The sequence below is a fragment of the Sus scrofa genome, chromosome 9, assembly GCF_054392235.1.
Source record: "Sus scrofa isolate SSC_HxYL_T2T_F1_AM1 chromosome 9, Sscrofa_HxYL_maternal_Yorkshire_Landrace_v2.0, whole genome shotgun sequence".
Classification (NCBI taxonomy): Eukaryota; Metazoa; Chordata; class Mammalia; order Artiodactyla; family Suidae; genus Sus; species Sus scrofa.
Genome location: NC_139391.1, coordinates 45,119,745 through 45,144,783, shown reverse-complemented (window position 1 = coordinate 45,144,783; position 25,039 = coordinate 45,119,745). Strand labels below are relative to the sequence as shown.

The 25,039-nt window shown below is 49.3% G+C and overlaps 1 protein-coding gene and 1 long non-coding RNA gene across 5 annotated transcripts in view; one reads left to right on the top strand and one right to left on the bottom strand.

Moving 5' to 3' along the window:
* Positions 1-25,039, top strand: part of DSCAML1 (DS cell adhesion molecule like 1) — a 361,955-nt gene that overhangs the window by 130,580 nt on the left and 206,336 nt on the right. The window lies entirely within an intron of this gene.
* LOC146399875 (uncharacterized) lies at positions 1,350-12,012 on the bottom strand. Its single transcript, XR_014815395.1, has 4 exons — positions 10,867-12,012; positions 10,054-10,264; positions 7,974-8,033; positions 1,350-5,585 (listed from the first exon to the last, which is right to left on the bottom strand). It is a non-coding gene; the product is annotated as an uncharacterized LOC146399875 (long non-coding RNA).

The window sequence follows — 25,039 nt, the reverse complement described above, 5'->3', positions numbered from 1 at the left end:
AACCAGTCATTTTTCAGGAATGAGGAGGCTGAGGCCTCGAGGGGAGAGCCCTTCGCCCGAGCACACGTGGACTGTGGCTGTCCTGGGCCTTCAGTTCAGACCTGGCTCCCCATTGGTGCTTTAACATTGAGCTGCGGTGCCAGCTCCCTCCCAAAGTGGAGGACCTGGGAAGGGGCAGGCTCTTGGTGGTTTCCCTCAACCTTGCCTGGAGCTGTGACTTCTGAGATCCTTCTGCGGGACTGGAGCCCTGGGAGGAGATTTGGACTCTGAAGCAGAAGATTCTGCTCATGTAGTTGGGCTGTTTCCTATAGCCTGTGTCAGGGAAGAGAAATAGAGAGAAGCAGAGAAGGAAGCTAGGAAATGGGAGAAGTGGTTCTGGGTGAGAAAGGGCAAGGTCGTGGGCCAGGAGATGGAATGCTGGGCGAAGAGAAGCTCAGGAGCTGGGAAGCTCTGGCCCAGAGCAGAGCCAAGTCCACTGGCTGCCTCCACCTCCCCTGGGGGCTGCTTAGAGAAGCTGATTCCTTCCACTGATTGGGGTCTTTGGACCCCAGAAGGGCCCATGCTTAAACAATAAAAATGTTTTGGCAAGGGACTAGATTGGCCAGGCTGTTTGGAAAGACAGTCTCATTTTACTCAATCGGATTTTGGGTCTCGACTTTTCCATTAACTCATGGCCTTGATCAAGGTCCTTAACCTCTTGTGGCCTTGGTTTCCTGTGACTAAATGAGAACAGTATTATTGGCTTTGTATTCTGTGGTCAGGCTTATATTAGATACATGTGAGAATGCTCCATAAACAAAAAAGCACCATAGTAATAGCCAAGGGCTCGGTGTGGTTGTATCTGCCAGGGATCCTCTCCTTTGACATGTACTTCCGGGTGCCAGGAAATGTAAACTAGGCCCAAGGAGAAATAATCTTTCAATACTGGGCCCTTGTTCGTCTAAGACAACACTGAACTAAGCTCACCTTAAATCCCAACTACTTACCCCTCCAGGAACTCTGAAATAGCATCAGCGCTTACCCTGGACTTGGGGGTGCATGTGGTACCTATCACCTGAGCAGACTGCCCTGGAGATCAGGAAGGAAGTGTGTCTCAGTGGTCTGCATACACTGGAAGCCAGGGCTACACTTAGTCTGGTTGGGGGGGGACAGATAAGCTGACTCAAGAAGCGAGGGGCCAGTCTTTGCCCAATGACCCAGTTAACCAGTTTTTGCCTGAACAACATAATAAGAGGTATCTGGACATCGGCAGATTGTTTCATTGACACTTTGGTTGATGGGCTTAGTTCATGGCTAAGCAATCCAGTTGACCTAAGAAGACTCTATGCCACCTGAAAATGTGTTTATCCTAATCCTGAAATGTTTATTGTCTCTTCGTCTGGCTGGAATGTGTTGTCTGAGCTTCTGTGGCTCTCTTCTGAGATGTCAACCCTTCATTGGTCCAGGTCATAGCTGTTGGCTTGGGCCCTTGTGTGCAATTGAATCTTTCAGGAGCCCGGCTGTGAACCATCCTTCTTCATACAGATATCACCCTGCCAATGCCCAGTGGAAGACCCAGGATGGTTTCAGATCTCACTTGAAAGATATGGGTTTTAGTTCTTGCTCTGCCAGTAAGTTGACCATGTGACCTTGGGCAAATCATAACTTTTCTGGGCTTCAGCTTGTCAGTCTGTAAAATGAGAGAGGTGAACTCCATCTGCCTAAAGAAGCTGGTTGGAAAAGCTTCTTTGACAGTGGAAGGTGGAAGAGAGGCAGCTCTCATCACATGGGCATGGGATTGGCAAACCTCTCACACTAAGACCATCTGATACTGAGCCTCAGATGAATGTATAGCATAAGCTCTGAAGACTCTAGGGGTATTGAAAGGACACCCTGGTGGCTCCCATTTGTGCTTAAACATGGATCCTCACAGAGGTTTTCTTTCTGTTCCGTGCTTCTTGCAAAGACAGCCCGGTGACTCCATGGTCCCCGCTAAGCCTTTGTTGCCAATTAGCAGGCAGTTGCATTGTGGAAAGACCATTGTTCTCAAGGAGGCAGCTCATTGTGCCTTGTGCCAGCTGGCATCCTGTGACCAAGCCCAGCTCTAGCACCGTAAGGTGACGCCAGCAAGAGCAGGTGTGCGTTCATTGTGCTGCGCCAGCGCATAGACCAGAGTCAATCACTCCTTGACATTCCGGGAAGCATAGCACCCTTTCCAGGAGGCAAAGAAGAGGCTGGGCTTTTTTTGTGGAAGAAGACTGTGGCAGACTATTGATCACAGTCCCAGAATCTCAGAGTGAAAAGGGGGCCTAAAAGGGTCACCCCTCCAGCTCCTTCTTGATGCTAAAATGTCCCTCTGTCATCCAGCCACCACCTCTGACATATGTCCTACCAGCTTCCAAAAAGGAAGCAGTGAGACCATTGACAGTTACAAATAAAGTTAGAAAAGGAGATCCCAGATCGATGAAAGGATGGAGTGAGGAAGAGCCTGTGCTGCCAGGGACTGAGGATTAGATGGTTACTGACAGTGAGCATTAAGTTCAAACCTGAGCTCTTTTGGCAGCAAAGGCAAAAATGGAAATATGATTGTTATATGGGTGTCTGACAAAAGGACTTATGGCAGGAGAGACACTCTTTTCCCTGGTACTAAATTTTAAAGCTAGCCAAAGTCATTTACTGGCCAGGGAAGGTGACCCTGGAAGTTGGGACTTGAGAATTTCTGTTTCCCTTTTCTGACTCTGATGCCATACATTCCAAGATTCTATATGACTTCTCAAGGCTTGCCCAGACTGGTTCATTTTTCTCCATTTCTTCTTTCAGGAGCTCACTGAGTTATGTGTGAGCCTGAAGTCCTGGGGAGCTAGGTCCCCTTTGGAAATTCCAAGGGCTTTTGAGAATCTGGAAGGAAGCCACTTGACTTGGGATGTGGATATCAGTAGACTGGGTGGGGGCAGGGGCATTGCCTGCAAGGACCAGCAGTGTTTCTGGCGCTACAGCCCACAGACCCACAGACCCACCTAGCTGGTGGGTTCTCCCAGCCTCTGGTAGCTGGTGTAAATACCCCTTGTATGAGTCAACGCCCAAGCTCTTTATTTATTTATTTTTCTCTTATAGTAATAGGTACATTTCTAGCTCTTCATTAGTCAATAGCTGGATCCAGGTGACGTAACACTGGCACCTCCTGGTAAGCCTCCAGTTCCTTGGGGTAGCCTGGGGTATTTGAGGACCATATGTGTGTCCCTACCACAGTGTGGCACTGTACTGGGCATGGTCTGGGTACCATTGCTAGACCTTCCATGTGTGTTCTTCAGAAGCTGTGTAGAAGTGGTGAGAAAGACCACAGACTCTCAGGTCAGGCTCCATAGGGTGCAGATCTCAGCTCCCACTCTATTTGTTCTGTGCTCTAGGTTAATGCTTCTGAGACTCAACTTTTCATCTATAAAAGGAGGTAATAATAATACCTTACTGGGTAGATGAGAAGTTGATCGACAAATAGGTAGGTAGGTGGATGGATGATGGATAGATGGACAGAAAGATAAATAGACAGATTTAGAGATATTGATAGATACTTAGAACAGTCATCCTTGGCAGAGTGAATGTTACATAAGCCTGTGATCATGCTCATCCTCAGATCATCTCAGAGGTATAGGCATTAGTATATTTTACAGCTGATCACATCAAGGCCCAGAAGAGCTGAGATCCTTGTTGAAGGCAACACCACTAAGTGTAGAGCTGGGATTGGGATCTGGTTCTGCCTTACGCTGGACCCTGACCCCCTCCCACACACACACATCCACACGTCTGAAGAGTGTGAGCAGTCACCTTTGTCCCACCTTCTTGTACCACGTCTCATGGTGCATCACCCGCTCTACACCAGCACACCAACCCGGAGGTGCTTCTCATGGGATGGGGAGAGGCCAAGGTGGTCTCAGCAGCTGTGATACGGAAAACTGAGGGGCAGTTCTGGGGCCAGGCTCCTTCTGAATCCAGGTTCGCCTTCCAGCCTAAACTCTGCAAAGGATAACTCCTCTCCCTGGTGTCTCCATCCTGAGATTAAACAAAAGCCCCCCCTTGGCACCTGACAAATGTGGTTTGAGACTGGTCCCAGCTCCCACAGGGGCTGGGGAGAAGCTGAGATGGGCTTCCACAGAGCAATGGCTTTTAGGATCCCTGTGCTTCCTGGCACCGGGGCTCCTGATAGAAGCCCTGAAGGGGCTAGGGAATGGATTAGACTTTTCCACTAATTTTACATCAGACAGACCTAGTTTTAAATCCTATGTTTACTAGCTGTGTGACCTTGGGCAAGATACTTAACCTCTCTGAGCCTCAATTTCCTTCCCTATAAAGTAAAGGTGATAATACGTCCCTCATAAGTTTTTTCTAAGTACTAAAACCACAATACCTACAAAGTCCATGCCTATAGAAGCTATTTGTTATTATTATTTTAATTATTAGTATGATCGTTATCATTAATATATCTTGCTGCCCCAGAATCCAAAGCTCTGAAGTAGCCAGCCATCTTCTGCCTGCTGAACTTGGGCACACTCAGATCCCCATGATACATGAGCCATAGGAGGTGTGGGTCCCCTCTGCAGATGGAGCCCAGTATTCAGGGTATCAAGACGGCAGCTGGGACTTCAGACCTGGAGCCAGACCCAGGGGTGGTGGGAAGGCTCACTGCCCTGGCTCAGCCTTGGGCTGTGCACTTAGGGTTTGGAAAGGGGGAATGTGCTGGCAGCTGCCACAACATCTGGACACCTGGCGTTGGGAAGCAAACGTGGGAGGAGGGTTTTCTATTTCAGGGAAGTTGTTACATCCTGGGGTATGAATGTGAAGAAATACCATTCCAGGTGGCCTCACCAGGGCACCCTGAGAAAAGCACTGCCATTCCTTCCTGCTGCTTCTCCATCGGCTCAGCGCCCTCCATGCTTCAGATAAATATTTGTGGATGGTGGGAGAATGTCGAGTGCATGTACCTGGGCAAAAATAGGACCATCCTAGCTGTGTTCTTGATTGATCTCTAAGGCCCCCTGCAACTTAACATTCTGCAGGGCTCGGAGCCCGTAACTCAAGGATGCTGCAACTTCCCAGAGCAGTGACATCTCGACAGTAAATCTTGCCCATTTAAATAATGCCTCTGTTCCTATTCCACTTGGCCACGTACCTTCCACCCCAATTCCTCCCGTTGCTCCTCAGAGGCTGGTATTAGTGTCTCCTATCTCGTGATGGGCCAGCAGGGGCTCAGAGAAATGCTCTTCCAGTATGACAGAGCAAACTGGTGGAGTGTCCAGGACATCAGCCCACACCTCCCAATTTCAGTTGAATGTCCTGGTTTTTCATTTTTTATAACAGTTTTATGGAGATATGTTCACATATGGAGCAATTCACCCATTTAAAATACATGATTCAGAGTTCCCATTGTGGCTTAGTGGTTAATGAACTTGACTAGTATCCATGAGGACTTGGGTTCAATCCCTGGCTTTGCTCAGTGGCTTAAGGATCCAGCCTTGCCATGAGCTGTGGTGTAGGTCAGGTGTGCTTGGATCCAACGTGGCTGTGGTGTAGGCTGGCAGCCACAGCTCTAATTCTACCCTGAGCCTGGGAATCTCCATATGCCTCGGGTGTGGCCCTAAAAATTAATTAAATAAATACACAATCCAGTGGTTTTGAGTACATTCACAGGTATGTACAACCATGACTACAATTTTAGAACATTGTCATGTTCTAAATGTTTCATGTTTCTCCTCAAAGAGAAACCCCCTACCCTTTAGATAGCACTCCAACTGCCCCTAACATCCCCCAAGCCCTAAGCAACAAACAATCTTTCTATCTCTATGGGTTTACCTATTTGGAATATTTTATGTAAATAGAATCCTATAATACGTGGTCTCTTATGACTGGCTTCTTTCACTTAGTGTAATGCTTTCAAGATTCATCATGTTGTAGTGTGTATCAGTACTTTATTCCTTTTTTTTTTTTTTTTTTGGTCTTTTTGTCTTTTTAGGGCCATATCCACAGCATATGGAGGTTCCCAGGCGAGGGGTCAAATTGGAGCTGTAGCCACCAGCCTATGCCAGAGCCACAGCAACATGGGATCCAAGCCACATCTGCGATCTACACCACAGCTCATGGCAACGCCAGATCCTTAACCCACTGAGCGAGGTCAGGGATCGAACCCGAGTCCTCGTGGATGCTAGTCAGGTTCATTAACTGCTGAGCCACAACGGGAACTCCTCATTCCTTTTTTATTGCTGAGTAATATTCCCTTATGTGGCTATACCACGTGTTATTTATCCACCCATCAGTTAATGGACATTTGGGCTATTTTGGCTATTAAGAATAATGTTGCTATAAACATTCATGTAGAAATTTTTGTGCAGAAATACATTTTTATTTTTCTTCGATATCTGCCCAGGTGTGAAATTGTTGGATCTGTGGCAACTTGCTATTTAACCATGTGAGAAACTATCAGACTGTTTGCCAAAGTGGCCACCACTTTACATTCCCACCAGCAGTACACAAAGCTTGCACCTTCTCCACAATCTTGCCAGCACTGATGTTCCCTTAAATCCTCACCTGGCTTACAAGCAAGCTAGGGGATATGTGGGGAGGTTAGGCTGAAATGACACAAGGCAGGAGTTCCTACTGTGGCTTAGTGGTAATGAACCTGACTTGCATCCATGAGGATGCAGTTTCAATCCCTGGCCTCACTAAGTGGATTAAGGATCTGGTGTTGCGGTAAGTTGCAGTTTAAGTCACAGACGCGTCTCGGATCTGGCATTGCTGTGGTTGTGGTGTAGGCTGGCAGCTGCAACTCCAATTTGACTCCTAGCCTGAGAATTTCCATATGCTGTGGGTACAGCTCTAAAAAAAAAAAAAAGAAAAGAAAAGAAATGAGACAAGGCTGATTTCGTGAGTGAGAGATGAGTGAGTCTTGGGAGAAGGAGGAGGAATCCCTTCTGGAAGGTGCTGTGTCCAACCTTCCAGAAGTCATCCTCATATCAGCTTGACCACAGACCAGTGGTGGTCTCCACAGAGAGCATCTGAAGTGTTGAAGTCAGGGTATTGGATTCACTTAGTGGCTGAGGGAAAATTTCAAGACGGTTGACTACAGTTTCCTGTGGAGTGGATGGTGACTTTGAGATTATAAATTTTGCATTCGAGCTGGCCTCTTCCTTCCCAGACATGTCTGGCAGGGGACCCGAGTGAGTGGGCTAAGCCTTGCTTGTAGTTTGGGTAACTTAAAACCTCCCAGCAAGGGGAGTTCCTGTTGTGACTCACCAGGCTAAGAACCCAACTGGTATCCGTGAAGATATGGGTTCAATCCCTGGCTTCATTCAGTGGGTTGAGGAAGCTGCATTGCTGCAAGCTACAGCAGAGGTCACAGATGCTGCTCGGATCTATAGCTGTGGCTTAGTCTGGCAGCTGCAGCTCTGATTCAACCCATGTCCTAGTAACTTCCATATGCTATGGGTACAGCTGTAAAAAAAAGACAGACAAAAAAAAAAAGTTAGGGAGTTCCATTGTGGCTCTGGCCGCAAACCTGACTGGTATCCATGAGGATGCAGGTTCCAATCCCTGGCCTCACTCGGTGGGTTAACAATCTGGCATTGCCATGTGTGGTGTGGTAGGTCGCAGACGCAGCTTGGATCCTGTGTGGCTGCGGCTGTGGCCAGCAGCTATAGCTCCAGTTTGACTCCCTAGCCTGGGAACTTCCATATGCCACACCTGCAGCCCTAAAAAAGAAAGAAAAAAATTTTTTTTAAGTTAAAAAAAAGAAAAAAGAAAAAAGGGAGTTCCCGTCGTGGTGCAGTGGTTAATGAATCCGACTAGGAACCATGAGGTTGTGGGTTCGTTCCCTGGCCTTGCTCAGTGGGTTAAAGATCCGGCGTTGCTGTGAGCTGTAGGTTGCAGACGCGGCTCGGATCCCTCGTTGCTGTGGCTGTGGTGTAGGCTGGCGTCTATAGCTCTGATTAGACCCCTAGCCTGGGAACCTCCATATGCCGCAAGAGCGGCCCCAGAAATGGCAAAAAAAAAAAAAAAGTTAAAAAAAACTTCCCAGGAAGGTCAGGGAGCTGGCTGGTTGTCCCAAGGGGGAGTGTGTGTGTGTGTGGTGGGGGGGGGGGGGGACAGAAAAGCGGCTGCACCAATTTTATGCATCTTCTGCCATCAGCATTTAGATACCACCAGGGTCATAGGTCATTACCCCAAAGCTAAGCAAAGCTAGGTGTTGAACTCTGAAGAACCTGGGCGTAGGCTAGCATTGGAGAGAGAGAGAAAGAAAAATCATGCTGAACCAAAAAATAGAAAAAGAGACAGAAGCATCATGGTGGGAGGCCCCAAGCTTCCCGTGCCTGTGGGAAGACCTGTGCTAAGCCAGTTAGTGCCTTCAGCGCGGGCACTGAGAGCACCTGGCTTCCCACTGCTCTCTTTATTTTGTGACTAGCCCCAGTGCTCCCTCTGCTAATCCAGATGCTTCTGGAAGGAAAAGAAAGGGTCTCACAGCACCTTGAAGCTGTGCATGTAGGTTCAGATTTCCACGGGCCCCCATCTCTCCACCACCCCTCTTCCCCACCCCGCGTGAGCACATTGCTGTGGCTGCCTCGAGGGTGAGCATCTCAGGTTTAAATGGGAGTGTGGTGGAGCTGCAGGGGCCTCCGAGAACGCCTCACCACCATTTCCATCGCAGATGGGGAGGGGAGGGCTGGGAGGGCACAGCAGTGGTGGGACAGGGATGCTGGAGGAGGGGACAAGTGTCACCCGCTCCATCTCCTGATCCTCTCCTGTGTCCAGGGATCACGCATGGCCTTTCCTGGTGTGGGGATAACCTCGTGGCAGCCCTGAGTCACTGTTCCACAGCCCAGGTGACATCTGATCATTGAGAGAAAGACCTAGGGACCAGAATAGGCAGCACCCCTGAGACGAATCCCATTGATTCTTATCCATGTCTCCAAAAAGGTGAAGACACTGCAGAGGCCAAGCCTGTGTTTCCAAGTCAGTGGGGGGTGGGGGGCTTCCTTGCCAGGAGGCTGCTAGATCAGACCAGCCTGGTCTGAGGCTTTGCTTTCAGCCTTGTAACCTGATAACTGATGAGGAAGGCAGTGCAGAGAGGGGCCAGGACAGAAAGCCCAGGCCTTGCTGCTTTGGAGGAACCATTCCAAAGACTGAGCAAGGCGAGCCGGCTGCCCTGGGCAATGAGATGGCCGGACCCACAACTCCTTTGTGCTGCTCACGCTGGCGTCCTGGGGTCTCTCCGGGCTACAGGAAGGAAGGGGGACCTCTGCCTTGAGGGGATGCTGTGACTCTTAAACCAGATAATGTCAAGAATGTACTTTGAAACTCTGAGGGACAATCACATTTTAAGAGTCTACTTGTTCCTTTGCTCAAACACAGTGCAGGGCTTAGACGGCTGAGCAGAGTATCCATGAGTGGTGAGTGTTGGAGCTGGGAGACAGAGCCATGGGACAGAAGTGCTGCCACTGCAGCCCCTGCCAGGGTCTTATCATCTGTTTATCCCCCTTGTTCCCTCCCTGGGCTGAGACCAGGGCCATGGGATGCTGGTCCAGCAGCTAAGGACAGAGGCAGCTGTGGACAGGCCCTAAGAGCACAGTGCCCTGGACTGAGGCTTTGGTCAAAGTGTGGCCTTGGTCTGCACCCTGGGCTTCTGGGAAATGGCCCACAGACCACACCATTTCTATCCGCCCCCAGTCACAGGGCTGACCTCCAGAGTCCCTCTTCACTGCCCACCCACCAGAAACATTCCCGCCCTCTCCCCGGAGGTCCCTGGAGAAACCCCACTGCCTGGCCTTTCCTGGAACCTGTCTGGGCTGATGTGGAGGATCCACTGTGACCCTGAATCGCAGGTTCCCTTTGAGCTCTGCCCCTGCCCACGGCCATGGTGGGAAGCCAAGCAATTAGCTGCCTCGTCCCAAGCAGCCCTTGGCCAGTCCCAGTCGCAAGAATCTCAATGCTCCTAGCAGGCCACCCACCCAGAGCCCTGAGCCTCACCACCCCCCCACAGTGATTCACACTCGTTCTGAGGATGGCCTCTGATCCACAGCTCAGCACCGTGACCTTCCTTTAGGTGTGGGTTCAGACTGTCAGAGGCTCTGGCAGCCCCTTTGCACAAGTCTGTGTGTGATCTCTTCTGGCTTTCTACCTCATTGTCCTAAAAAAGCTGGAGAGGAGTTCCCGTCGTGGTGCAGTGGAAATGAATCCGACTAGAAACCATGAGGTTTCGGGTTCGATCCCTGGCCTTGCTCAGTGGGTTAAGGATCCAGCATTGCTGTGGCTGTGGTGTAGGCTGGCAGCTGTAGCTCCGAGTCAACCCCTAGCCTGGGGTGCAGCCCAAAAAAGGCAAAAAAATAAAAATTAAAAAATTAAAAAGCTGGAGAGAGAGGGTTTCTAAAGAGTTACAGGTACTTCTCTTCAGAGCATTCGTTCGTTCATTCATTCAAATAATATTTATTGAACATTCCACCACTTGGTCTTGTGAGCCTTCAGGAAAGACACATGTCCTGCCCTTCTGAATGTGCAGTCTGCAAAAGCCGTCTACACTAAGCCAACCCGTATTCACAGGTTCTCTGCTCCAGGGACTCCCCAAACCAGCCATGGCTCAGAACCACCTGGGATGTGTTCCCCAATGGACTCCCAGGCCCCACCCTGCAGTTCCAGACTCAGAGGCCCGGGACGGGGCCTGGAACGCTGGGCTTTCTGAAACTTCCCAGATGATGAGCCATATCCGGGACCACTGTCTAATTTCACAAATGAGGAAACTGAGACCAGAGAGGACTGATTAATTGATTGATTTTGATTTTGATTTTGATTTTTAGGGCGACACCCACAGACCTATGGACATTCCCAGAAAAGGGGTCAAATTGGAGCTACAGCTGCTGGCCTACACGACAGCCACAGCAAGGCCAGATCCCGAGCCAAATCTGCGACCTATACCACATTTCACGCCAATGCCAGATCCTTAACCCACTGAACGAGGCCAGGGATCGAACCCACATCCTCATGGATGCTAGTCGGGTTTGTTACCGCTGAGCCACATCAGGAACTCTAGAGAGAGGATTCATTAACTCAGTTGGTGACAGAAAGCCTCACTCAGCGCCCTTTCAGGGATATTTCCAACCAAAGGATGGATGGGATGAACAAGCAGGTGGCTCTGGCGAGGGACCATCTAGAAGACTTCCCCAGAGGCAGCCCCTAGGGGGGCTGTGTTTCAGATGGGTGGACAGAGGAGGAAGGACTTGGCAGGTTTAGGGGCACCTGGGGGGAACAAAAGTCTCCAGATGAAAATCCCCTGGGCCCGGGGAAGTGGTGAGAGCTGGGAGATGGGTCCAGAAAAGTAGACTGGTGGCAAATTGGGACCAAGGAACTCATACATTATTCATGAAGCCTTGGGAAGGTTTTTTCAGCTAGTGGTATTTTAGGACAAGTACTCTCATAATAAAGTGAGCAATTAGTTCAAGCAGGGCCAGCCCAGAACAGAGATCAGTGAGGAGGGAGCCCAAGGCTGACCCATGTGTTGGAGGGGGGCAGCCACAGTGAGCCCGGAACCCAGGCCTGGGGACCACAGGTGATGGTGGGTCAAAGATGTGATGATTTGAACTTTTGTGTCTGAAGGAACGGGAGTACCATGGGTGGGATGGGCGACCTGTCTGGGCTGGAGAGATGGAGTTTAAGGGAGAGGCTTCTCCTTTGGGTTTTAGCAGAGATGATAAGCAGATCACAAGGCACAGTTCCTGGCCAGAGCAAATGCTCAAGAATTTGTTGTTGTGGAGTTCCTGTCGTGGCTCAGCAGAAATGAATCTGACTAGTATCCATGAGGGTGCAGGTTCGATCCCTGGACTTGCTCAGTGGTTAAGGATCCGGCATTGATGCAAGCTGTGATATAGGTTACAGATGTGGCTCAGATCTGGCATTGCTATGACTGTGGTGTACGCCTGCAGCTGTACTCCAATTCAACCCCTAACCTGGGAACCTCCATATGCCATGGGTGTGACCATAAAAAAAAAAAAAAAAAAAAAAGAATTTGTTGTTGTTGTTCAACAGTTCAAACCTGAGCCTGCAGGGAGCTCACACTCCCCACCTTGGTTGATTCTCAGTGGCAGACTTGGCCTTCCCAGGAACCACCAAGCATTTGGCTTTGCAAAGATAGCGTTCCCTGCCTCTGGAGGAGCCGCCTTGGAGTCTGGGCCATCCAGGGCTTCAGAAACATGGAAGGGGCAGTGGGGAGGGAGTGAGACGTTTATTGGCGACTACCAGGAGTCAGTCTACACCAGGCATTGGACTCGCTGTTAGTCCTCTATCCATACGACCATAAGCAATGGGTCATCGCTCTCCCATCCTGCAAAGAAGATGAATTCCATGTAGGTCACTTTGAGACCTGCGATTAAGGGGCTGAATCAGGCACCAACCCAGTGTCTGCTGACCCTGAAGCCCATGCCACTTCCCTAGCTAGGGCCACGGCTCCCCCCAGAGTCCCTTCCTCTCTTCCTTGCTCATATTTGATTTCTTCTGACACCCGAGAATTTGAACTTAGCTTTTGAGGGACACGTGGACAGAAACCTGTCCTGCTCTGCTTTCAGCCCTTCCGAAAGGGCTCTGGTGCTCAGGCGGTGGATGCCAACTCAACCTTGAGCCTGCACCTCCAGGGAAGCCCAGGAGCACCCCTCACACCCCCACCCCTTCCCTTCCCCTCGGTTTCCAGAGTGGAACTAATTCACCCCAGGGACGCACAGCTGGGCAGAAAAACCAGTCCTCTGCTTTCCAGGTCACTGCGGCTCCCGCTGCAGAGGGCGAGAGCATGAAGCTGGGCACAGATGGTGCTGGCGGGGGAGGGGGTGCAGGGGATTGGGGTGGGGCATGGGCTGGGCAGCACCTCTGTGCAGCGCTGGGTGGAACAGCCACTTGGTGGGCTGCTTCTGGACCCCCGTGTCTGTGTCAGGGCACCTCTCTGACCTTGCATGTAGACCACTGGACTGGAAGCTTCAATGGGCAGGCCACTAGGACCTAGGGTCACCTGTGCTGCCATGGGGGAGGGGAGGACGCCTGAGCCAAGGCCAGATCAGGAAAGGCTTCTTGAGGAGTTCCCTTTGTAGTTCAGTGCATTAAGAACTTGACTAGTATCCATGAGCATGCAGATTCAATCCCTGGCCTTGCTCAGTGGTTAAGAATCTGGTGTTGCCATGAGCTGTGGTGTAGGTTACAGATGCGGCTCAGATCCCACATTCCTGTGGTTGAGGTGTAGGCCTGCAGGTGCAGCTCCGATTCGACCCCTAGCCTGGGAACCTCCATATGCCATGGGCATGTTCCTAGAAAAAAGAAAGAAAGAAAAGAAAGGCTTCTTGGGGACAAGTCACCCTTGCTCCCTTCTCTCTTTCCCAGGACTCCCTCAGCCTCTCATGCTCCATTCTCCTCCACTCTCTCTGCTCTGCTTTGTTCTCACTGGCTCCTGCCTCCACTTTGTTTTCCACTGTCCACAGGATCTGTCTCTCTCCCCATCGCCCTCCCCTTTCCAATGTCCTTCCTCTACCTCCTCCTCTGCACACTCCCTTTATCGAGCCTCTTCACTCTTTGTTTTTACCTAAGCATCTGCCTCTTTCTCAGTCACGGGCACCATCATGCTCCTATGACATAAAAGTCTGTAATGGCCCAAGTTGGCTTGCTTCCATCTTCTTTCTGTCCCTCTGCCTCCTGGCCCACACCTCAGTCTGGGGCATGGACCCCTGCCCAGAGCATCTTGACCTGCCTCATTAGCCTGAGTCCATTCAGGAGTTTGCTGAGCACCTACTGTCCCTTTGCTGGGAAGTCGGGGTGAGGGCAAAGGGACAGGGAGTGCTCAGTGCTCCATCATTCCCTTTTCTGTGCCTTTGCTGATGTCACTTGGGTTCTGCTTCAGGTGACCTCCTCTCCATCTCCCGCTCCATCTGAGCAGGCTCAGTAGGAGCCACAGGATTGTGGGCCAGTATAAACAGCAGTACGAGAGCCACAAGTGGGGCAGACACCAGAAGTAAGAGAGGCTACAACGCTATTATCTATAAAAAGGTCACCACACCAAAAACCTATAAAAATGAAAAGACAGAACTATAACTCAGATGAGGGAAAAAGGAAAAGCCCCAGAAAATCAGCTAAGTGATGAGGAGATTCTTAGCTTCAAGAAAAAAGACTTTAGATTGTTGATGCTGAAGATGATGCTGCAAGACATTGGAAATAAACTGGAGGCAAAGACGGATAACTTACAGGAAACGCTGACCAAAGAGATACAAGATATAAAACTTAAACAAGAAGTGATGCAAAATACAATAACTGAAATAAAAACGCACTAGAAGCAGCTAACAGCAGAATACAGGAGGCAGAAGAACAAATATGCAAGGTGGAGGACAGATTAGTGGAAATTATGGATGCAGAACAGAAAAGAGAAAAAAGATAGAAAACAAATGAAGAGAATCTCAGAGAAGTCTGGGACAATGTTAAACGCACCAACATCCATATTATAGGGGTGCCAGAAGGAGAAGAGAGAGAGAAGGGGACAGAAAAAAATATTCCAAGAGATAATAGCCGAAAACTTCCCTAACATTGGAAAGGAACCACTCACTCAAATCCAGGAAGCACAATGAATAGTATATAAAATAAACCCAAGGAGGAATACACCGAGACACATATTAATCAAACTAACCAAAATTAAAGACAAAGAGAAAATCTTGAAAGCAGCTAGGGAAAAGAAACAAGTAACATACAAGGGAACCCCAATAAGGTTATCGGCAGATTTTTCAGCAGAAACTCTGTAGGCCAGAAGGGAGTGGCATGATATACTTCATGTGATGAAAGGAAAAAACCTCCAACCAAGATTACTTTACCCAGCAAGGCTCTCATTCAGATTTGAAGGAGAAATCAAAACCTTCACAGATAAGCAAAAGTTGAGAGAATTCAGCAATACTAAACCAGCCTTACAACAAATACTAAAGGAACTTCTCTAGGCAGAAAAGAAAAGACAGCAACAGGAAACAAAAATTCCACAAATGACAAGGCTCACCAGTAAAGGTATATATACAGTAAAGATACAAAATCATCCATGCACAATTATACCACCAAAATCAGCAATCATGAGAAGAGTTGGGTGCAAATGCAGGACACTGGAGATGAACTTGCAATTAAGAGAACAACAGCTTAATCTCATATGCATATAGACTCTTATATCAAAACTTCAGAATGACTGCAAACCAAAAATCTACAATTGATACACAAACAAGGAATCTCTGGAGAAGAAATATATCTCATAGTAAATAAGTGCATAATCCACCATGAAGGGGGTCATTTGACATCATTCTTGGAATGCTGAAGTCTTCTTATATCTGATTCTGATTTCTTCTCCATCAAATAACTTATGATAATTATAATTAAATACTGCAACTGTACAATTAAATAATACAGTTCTACGATTTTATTATTAATAACCATTTCTCTCCATGGTAAAATGTAAGGTCTATAATGTCTTGTTTATCACATCACCTAGAATGGTATAATGCCTAAATTGAAGAATCAATAAGATGTAACAAATTGTGAGGACATATTTATATAGTTACACTGTTTTTTAACCAATTTATGCATTTTATATTTTACTTATTTTCAGAGGGTATATTATTTTGTTATTCTTACCAGTTAAGTTATTCTTTTTATTATGCTATATAAAATATTTAATGGTATATAAGGCTTTCTTCTTTATAAATTTTAGTTGCATAATATAAAAATTTTAATATAATGCTAGTTTTTAAAGAAAAATTGAAATGTAATAGATAATACTAAATAGTAACGATGAAAGCCATAGGGGGGAAAAAAAAAGCACTACGAAAGGAAGCTGTGAATTGTAAGCCTACCTGTGACACTAGTGAGCTTTGTGACTTAGGCAAGCCACATTGCCTGCCTGGACTTTGTTTTGCTTTCTAGTATGAGAAGATTGGACAGGATAACTTTTAGGGACCTGTCTAGTCACAGTATATTAGGCAGTAGCTGCTTTGCTGAGGTGAAACTTTTCTCACTCTCAGTCTTGTGTCTGAAATTTGACCATTTGTGATTCATTCCTTTAGCTATTGAGAGATTTTCTTCTTTAGGAGAAACTCTTGAATGCACGTATTCTTGGACTTGTTAATTCCAGTGGTGTGTTGGCAAATAGTTAACAACTAGCTGTCAGGGAGAGGGGAATCCCTGATGTGTAGTGTTTTCAGGTGGATTTTCATGACTTAAATACCCCTAGCATGGCCAATCACAATCAATATGATATCATTGAACGAGGAGTTGAGAAGAGAGGCACAATGGGCTCTCTGAGCTGGCTTGAGTGGCTCCAGCACACTCAGGTAATGACCTGCAGACACCTTGACAGGTGCACAGAGTAAGTGCTAAACAAGAGCTGTAAGGTAAGAAATAGCTGGCAGGAGCTCGGAACACAGCCTGCAAGAAGGGGATAAAGGAATGTAACAGAGTGGGGATGGTAAGGGGAGGGGAGAGAGTCTAGGCAGGACGGGGGACCTGGCAGAGCCCACTCAAGGTTGAAATCCCTACCCCTGCCTCCCTTCCTCTCAAGCTCCTCCTTCCCCATCGAGCATGCTGGGTGGGGTCCATCCTGAAAGCTTGAAAGAAAGCATCTCCCTGGAATTCTGCCTCCCTGGAGTCTGGGGAATCTGTAGCAAATTCCCTTCCCTCCAATCAGGCCAGACCACAGCCCCAGAGACCATCTTTCCAACAAAACATCAGGACCCCTGGTCTGACAGAGCACCGCCCCTCCACCCCAGTTTTGAATATATTTAAATGAAGTTTTCCATGGTCTAAAAATTAAATCCTGGTTCTACATTTAATGAAATGCCTTTATTGAAAAGAATAAAATTATTTTACATTTGACTAGAGCTATAAAAATTCAGCTAACCATATAGAAGCTAATACCATATTTGAAAATAGAAATCACTCAAGTTAATAGGATTTGTTAATACTGGGGTAATGGATACACAGATGTCCCTTATATAATTCTTTATGCTTTTCTATACATTAGAAATATTTTGTAACAAAAAAGAAAACTAAAAGTATAGTAAATTAAAAAAAAAAAAAAGAAAATGACTCAAGAAATAAGGAAGCTTGGCTCTCTTAATTTGAGTGCCAATTCTCCCAGGAATTTCTCTCCCCATCCCTTTAAATCACATGGATGGGGGAAAAAATTAGCCTCAGTTGCCCTGGGTCCTCAAATAAAGGGGCACAGAGGGGACACTGGGCCCCAGTAGGTGGGTAGAATGGGTCCTACTGGGTGGCTGTGTGGGGGATCCACGCAAACCCCTTCTCTCTCTGGGACTCATTGTCCTCACTCGTGGCTGGGCTGGGGCGGCAGAGGCGGAGGCGTGGTCCCCAGGGCATCTGAGGTCCTTTGAGCTGCAGCCACTGTCTCCAGACTTTCTCTGCGCCAGATAAGCCCTGCACACTTCTGCAGAAAGTGTTTCCACGCTCCAATGTGAACCACCACATGGAGGGACCTCTCAGGCCACATCTCTGTCTCTCTGGGCCAGGACAGCCACCTGAGGGGATGACAGTCCCCACACCTAGGGTTCCCAGGCCCCGTCCCTGACTCTGAGGTGGCTTTAGTGGGCCTGGGACAGAGTGGAAGTATATTTGCTCGTCACTGTGCCATTAGACATGGAGTCCAGGGTGTGGGAGATGGGTGACCTGCAGGGCAGCCTCCATCCTTGACCAGCCTGCTGTGGTCCCCTGGCACCAAATGCATCCGAGCCCCTTCAGCTCTGCCTGTTCTAGGGAAACATTTCTAGAGAGGTCCCTGGCCCCGAGGTTGAGATGCAGGCTGCGCGGCTGAGAGAGTTCCCCGCCTCCCCCTCGGCTTCTCCGTGACAGCTACAAATAGTCTCTTGAACGTATTTAATAAACCCAGGGAAGGAGTTGTGGCTGCCTGGCCTCTGCTGGGGAGAGTGATGGATATCTTCAATGGGGAGAGGAAAGAAAACTTTCTAAATGGACTCAATTTAGGGAAGAAAAGTGGTCTGGAGGGAGTTTTTTGGGTGCCAACTCGTACATGTGAATGTGCAGCAGGGCCTAAGTGTCTTTGTGGCCCCTGCCGGAGCTGGGAACTCCCAGAGCCTTAGGCTCCACTGCCCGCGATCACACTCAACGCCCAGAAGAACATTTGCAGGCCCTGAAAAACTCTTCTGTCCTTGGACCTTTAAAGTAAGGGCTGGAGTGGACACATGGTGCCTGGCCCTTGGGGATTCTGAGGTCTCCCCTTTATTTCCCAAGAGCAGGCTCTGCCTCTTGTACCAGGAACCTTGTGAGGTGGGGGAGGTGTGGCTGCCACGTGTGTTTCTCTTGGAAGAGAAGAAGCATGCAGGGCGAGGAGGGCTCAGACAGACCTGGGCAGCCGTGAGCAGAGGTCGTGACCATGGACCCCATGCGGGGCCCGTTGTCGTCGTAGGCCTCCCTGAAGAGCTGTGACTCACAGAGAAGGAAGGCTCTTTGGGCAGAAACTGAGGGAACCACACAGGTTCCGTAGCGCAAGGGAGCCTCTCCACGCCCCTGACCCAGACAGGCTTGTGTATGACCTTTCACTCTGCCCCCTGTCCCCCTTCCACCTATGGGTGGGTCCTGCTACTTCTCAAACACTTCCCTCACCTGTGGAAGGCAAATGGCATGTGTCCAGCTTAGCCCACAGGGTGAGGGCGAGGACCACACGGGCTCAGGTGTGTGTGTGTGTGTGTGGTTGCTGCAGGGTGACAGGTGTACATGTTGAGAGGGTGTCTGGATGACTAGCCGCGTATTGTCCCTGTGGAGTGGGGATGCTGTCACTGCTCCCTCTGTAGAAAGCAAGCCTCTGAGTCAGTACTGAGGCTCCGGCAAGCTGCCCACCTCACCTAAAACTGCACAGGCCTCCATGGGGTAGGATCAGTATTTAAAAAATGTTTCAGGAGTTCCCACCATGGCTCAGTGGACTAAGGACCCAACCAGTATCCATGAGGATGCGGGCTTGATCCCTGGCTTCACCCAGTGGGTTAAGGATCTGGCATTTCTATGAACTGTGGTGTAGGTTGCAGATGTGACCCAGATCCGGTGTTGCAGTGGTGCACCTGTGGCGCAGGCTGGCAACTGCGGCTCTGATTTGACCCCTAGCCTGGGAACTTCCATATGCCACAGGTATGGCCATAAAAAGAAAAAATGATTCAGCAGCTCTTCTTGGGTGAGTGAAAAGCTTCCAGAGAAAAATCCTCTACCTCTGGAAAATTAAAATAAGAGGTAAACTTGCAGAATTCTTTAAGGGATCAGCCTTGGATTTCCCTCCCTGACACCAGCCTCAGAGAGGGGGAATGTGGAACGAAAGACATGGGGATGTTTATTGGGGGGATGGGATGCACCCCACACACACCTACGTGCACAGACTCGCAATCAGATAACTGGCAGCCACTTTGGTTTTCTTCAACTATCCATCATCACCTGACATCCATGAGATGAGCTCAACCCTTTCAGAAGCTATTTATATTTTCAGCATGTCCCATCTCTACATTTACAAGCTTCCGTATGAAGTCACACTTTCTCTCTCAGTCTTTAACTAGCCCCATAAAACTTCAAAGGGCACTACCTGGACACAAGCAGATATAAAGAAAGCACAGGACAGAAATCTTCAGACTCAGAACTAGGTAACAAGTATACATACCAGAGGCAAAGTCTAAAATCCTTGCAGGTTGAAGGTTTTAGTGGAGAGCTTAGTATGGGCAAATCTCGTGTTTCTGGAGAGGAAGGTTGAGGAAACCGTTCTGGCTTCCCCTCCTGTTGCTCCTGGAGGAGGCAACATTTCCCAAGCTGCTTGGACACAGGATGGCTCTGACAGCCTGGACCAGGAAGGGTGTTCTAGACAGGGGGTCGGAAGCGGAAGGAAGAAGATGGGATCCAAGCTCAATGTGGGCAGCGTCAAGGGGTGTCTCTCAGCCCCTCCATTCTGAGGTCCTCATGCCAGCAGCAGCGAGACCTGGGATCATGACACTCCACTGGCCCAAGAAGGAAGCAGGACCTGCAGAACCCACTCTAGGCCACTGGAGCCATGGCCCCCTGGTGCTTCTTCCCACCCAGAGGGGCATAACCTGCCCCCCGTCCCTCAGAGTCACTCTTTTCCAAACCACCGCCTGGCGCCACAGTGCTCCTCCTGCTCTCCCAGCAGGCTTCTTTGTGGCTTTGACCACCATAGGTCCCATGGAGCCTCTCTGCAGTGGGACCAGATGGTTCCCATTCTTGTCCCCCAGGCTGCACCCAGGTGTCCTGTGGGAGCAAGGCTTATGCACAGACCTGTACAGAAGTGCAGAGTCTTAGATGGAATCAGATCTTCCGCAAGACAAAAGGAGGAGGAGAGCTGGGGGCAGGACAGATGGAGGTAATACTAGTACTCGCCTCCAGGGGCGCTGTGGGGAAGAAAGAGAAAATGCAGGGACAGTACTTAGCGCGGTGGCTGGCTGGTGGTGAGTGCTTAGCGAATGGCACCAGTAGCTTCGAGCCCTAGAGGAACCGCCTGGCCTCAGTCTTATGACCCAATGAGGTAGGGTTTCTGTGTTTAACAGAGCTCAGCTACTTCCTTCTGTTTTCCACTATTCTGGGCTGTAAGATGTGGCCTTCCTCCTGAGGGAAGGGAATTCAGTCTCTGGGGAGCAGTGGAAAAGGAGAAATACAAAACTGAAAATAATAAAGTGAGCACCTCGTGTGTGCTGGGGCAAAATCCTAGATGTTTTGAGTATATCCCTTTCTTTTGCATATATTCCTTTCATCTTTTTTGGTATTATAATTATGAAAAATTTTCAAATATACACAGAGGTAGAGAGGCTACCCACCGAACCCCCTGTGCCCATCCCCCGATTTTAATGATTACCATGATTTTGCCACACTTACTTCATCTTCCACCTTCTTGCTCATTTTGTTTTTACTTTTGCTGAGTTATTTTAAAGCAAACCCCAGACATTAATCATTTCACGCCTCTGTATGTCAGCAGTCATTTATACAAAAGAGGGACACATTCTTACCTGACCATAACGCCATTGTCACCCCTAACAGTAATGGCTTGGTATATCTGATACCCAATCCAGATTTGAATGTCCCAACTTCACATACACAGTGTTTCATCCTCACTTCTTCCCGGTTAAGTCAGGATGCTCTCTCCCATTTAACCACACAACTCAGGTTAGATGGTGCACCCAGCCCCCAGCCCCCAGCCCCCAGGAACTGGCCAAGCCCTGCTGAGGGTGGGCCGAGCCCATAAGCTCCCTCTATGCCACGCTGAGGGTGGGAGGGCCTGGGAAGCCCAGGGGACCAAGGGAACAAGGGCCAAGTCTGGTTGATGCCTCCACAGACACAGGTTTGCTCTGGCTGGCACTGCAGGCCCCACCCAAAGACTGTTTCTAAGGCCCAGAGTCTGCCCAGTGAACAGCACCGTGGTGTCCAGGACATCCAAAGACTCTGATACGACAAGATCCCAAGTCATGGTCTCTGCCCTTTAGGAGCTTATGATCCATGGGGGGCGGGGGTGGGGCTTACCCTGCAGAAACAGCTCCAGAGCAATGGTAGGGCCAAGTGGGAGGTGGAAATGAACGTGGTAGGGGTTCAGAGGAGGGACTGGTGGGTGGGGAAAGGTGTGATAGAGAGAGAGGCTGGTGGTGCAGCAGAATAGCACGGGCTTGGTGGCCAAAGACATGATTTAGAATCCCAGCTCTGTCACGTACCAGCTTTGAAACGTTACGGTCCCGAGTCCCAGTTTACCTCACTGGTAAAATGGACCCAGTCATCCCTCTTCACAGCTCACGAAAGGCCTCCCTGTGAATGATAAGCAGGTATTGCTTGCTTCCATCTCCCATGGTTCCATGGGGACGGCAGTCCCTGAATGAGACCTAGGCTGGTTGCAGGGCAAGGTCACTCCCTTGGCCTCAACTCCCTCCACATCCTAGGGTGGGAATCTACAACTAGTGATGCTGCTGCCATGTCCCCAGCCTCAGCCTTTTCCTCTCCTGCAAATCTGTCTCCCTCTTCTGGGTCAGGACCCTCCCATCTAAGAGCTTAAGGAGGTTCTGGTCTGTCACTCTGGAGCCAATGCCAACCTGATCGCCTCCATCCCTTTCTAGACAATTAAAAAGCTACCCACTGTCCGGGTCACATGGGAAGGCTGCTCATCACGTGCAGCTGTGTGTGGAGGCAGAGTGGGTGTCTGCTCAGGGAGTATTGGGTGTATGCGTGCGTGAGACACCAGGGAGGTCATTATATCCTCACCTTGGATGCAGACAACTAACCATAAGAGGCATTCTTGCACTGATGTGCTCGCAGAGGATGCTGAAATTAGACTCGTAAGATAAAGAGCTAAGACTGGGTTTGCCTGCTCCCTAGCAGCCCTGTAGCCTTTGGGGTGATCAGTCTCCATTGTTAGGGGTGGGGAGAAGGTGGCACTTAGCCATCTGTGTCACAAGTGATCTCTGTCTGGGACCCTTGGGTCAACTAGCTCCCAGTTCTGGCATCCGATCAGACCCAAATTACTTGGCAAGATGGCAGGGGAACTGAGCTGTGGCCTCACCCCAACTGGAAACATGCAATCTCGCCTTGCCAGTTGGAGTGGTTCTAACCCGATTAGCTACAGAATGCAATGTGTGTATTCCCCTCTCTCTTTAAAAAAAAAAAAAAAAAAAAAAAAAGGGATAGAATAAATAAGCTTTTGATAAGAGTATGGCTCTGTGCCTGGGTTTTGTATTCTTTTGGTTGCAGTCAGAGCACATCTGTATGTGTTCAAGGACACACGTGTGCACGCGCTCATGCACATGCACGCACACATAGCAGGAAACAAATCTCAGTTCTGTTACGTGACACACCTCAGTGAGGCGCACCTCTGGCTCCGCCCTGCACTGGGGGAAACTGAGGATGGAGAAGACCTGAGACACAGACACAAAAGAGGCAGGAGCGTGCCTGGCCTCCTGTTTATGGAGGCCAGGGAGGGGTTGCGGGTTGACCTGGAAAAGCCATGTATTTGAGAGAAAACGGTGGTTTGGACCACCGTGTGGGATGAGAAGAGATCAGATTCAAGACACATTTTGAAGAAAGAATGAGGAGGATTTTCCGATGGGTTAGACGGGCAAGAAGGATGCCCACGTTTTGGCCTGAGCAATGGGAAAGCGTATGAATGGACCAGAACGGAGGGGCTGGCTTTGAGTCCTGACCGAGGTGCTTGCCTTGTATGATATAGAGCAAGGCAGGCAAATAAACTTGAGCCCATCTGCAGTCCCTCGCCTCCCTCCTTCCCATGATTTCCTGAGAACAAAACGAGATCTCATATGCCAATGTTCTCTGCCAACATGGGGCGAGGGTAACAATGCAGCAAGTTGCTCAGCAATTGAATGGGCCGCCTGGGCAGGAAAGGAGCTCTTTGTCCATCAGTGGGCTATGAGGGGGCTTTTCCGTGTGGGGCATAAGGGGGGTGAGGAAGAAATGATGAAGGGGAGAGTCACTGCCCAAGCTCTGGGAACTGAGCTGTGGTTATGCCGCCTGTTGGAGAACTGTGGCAGCCGCATGAGATGTGCCGAGGCTTCCGGGCATCCCCCACCCCCTCCCACCCAGCTCAGAGCACCCTGCCCGGTCGGCTCACTTCTCCATAAGAGAACATCCCTGGGTAGCTGAAAAGTCCCTTCTGTGGTGACAAAACAGTGACAGAAAGGCCAGGTGTCAAAGAAGAGCAGAGAGACAGCAGAGTCTTACCCAAAGAGGGCAGGAGGTGTGGGGCAGCGTCAAGGGCAGGGTGGCAGCTGCAGCTTCCAAGGTCTCTGCCAATTCTCCCGCTCTGGCCAGCAGCCCAGGCCCAGCCAGCAATACCCAAATCATTCCTAACTCCTCCAGCAGACCTGCAGCAGAATCAGGATGGAGCAAGCATGAGGGTCGGTGGTCTCCCTCCCGCCCCCTTTTAGTCTCCTTCCCCTCTTCAAGCCTTCATCCCAGCCCCTCGGCTGCAAGAGTAGGGAAACAAAGCCAAAGACTTTTAGACCTGTTTTCATCCATCCCTCCCCGCCTACCTCCACCAACCCAATGTAGGCAGCTCTTCCAGCTCTGTTAGGATACCTTTGACCTCAGGGGGGCTCACCACTTTGCAGGCAGTCTAGTTAATTTCCTCAGGGCTCTGATTGATAAAACATGCCAGCCACACCCGATGCTTGCTTGCTTGCTTTATTTATTTATTTATTTATTTACTTATTTATTTATTTATGTTTGCAGCCCACCTGCAGCATATGGAAGTTTCAGGACTAAGGGTTGAATTGGAGCTGCAGCTGCTGGCCTACGCCTCAGCCATAGCAACACAGGATCTGAGCCTCATCTGTGACCTACGCCACAACTTGTGGCAACACCAGATCCTTAATCCACTGAGCAAGGCCAGGGATGGAATCTGCATCCTCTCGAGCACCATGGCAGGCTCTTAACCTGCTGAGCCACAACGGGAACTCCCAGGATGACCGAACTGTAAAAGACAGACAATAATAAGCTTCGAGGCCATGGTGGGAAAATAAAAGGGGGCAGCCACTTTGCAAAGCTGTCTGACAGTTCCTCAAACATAAAAGTACTATATGCCCAGCAATCCCACTCCTGGGCATCTACCAAGAGATGTGAAAACACACATCCACACAAAGACTCATACACGAATGTTCATAGCAGCAAGGGTCATAATTGACAAAAGGTGGGACCAACCCAAATGTCCGTTAATACATCAAATTGATAAATTATGTGGTTTATCCACACAAATGGAATGTAATTTGGCTTCGAAAAGGAATGAGCTACTGGAGTTCCCTGGTGGTGCAGCCGGTTAAGGATCTGACGTTGTCACTGCTGTGTCTCAGGTTGCTGCTGTGGTGAGGGTTTGATCCCTGGCCCTGGAACTCCAGCATGTCACAGATGTAGCCAAAAAAAAGGTAAAAAGGAAAAAAAAGGGGGGAAACGAGCTACTGATTCATGTTATAACATAGACAAACCTTGAAAACATTATGCTAAATGAAAGAAGCCAGTCAAAAAAGAC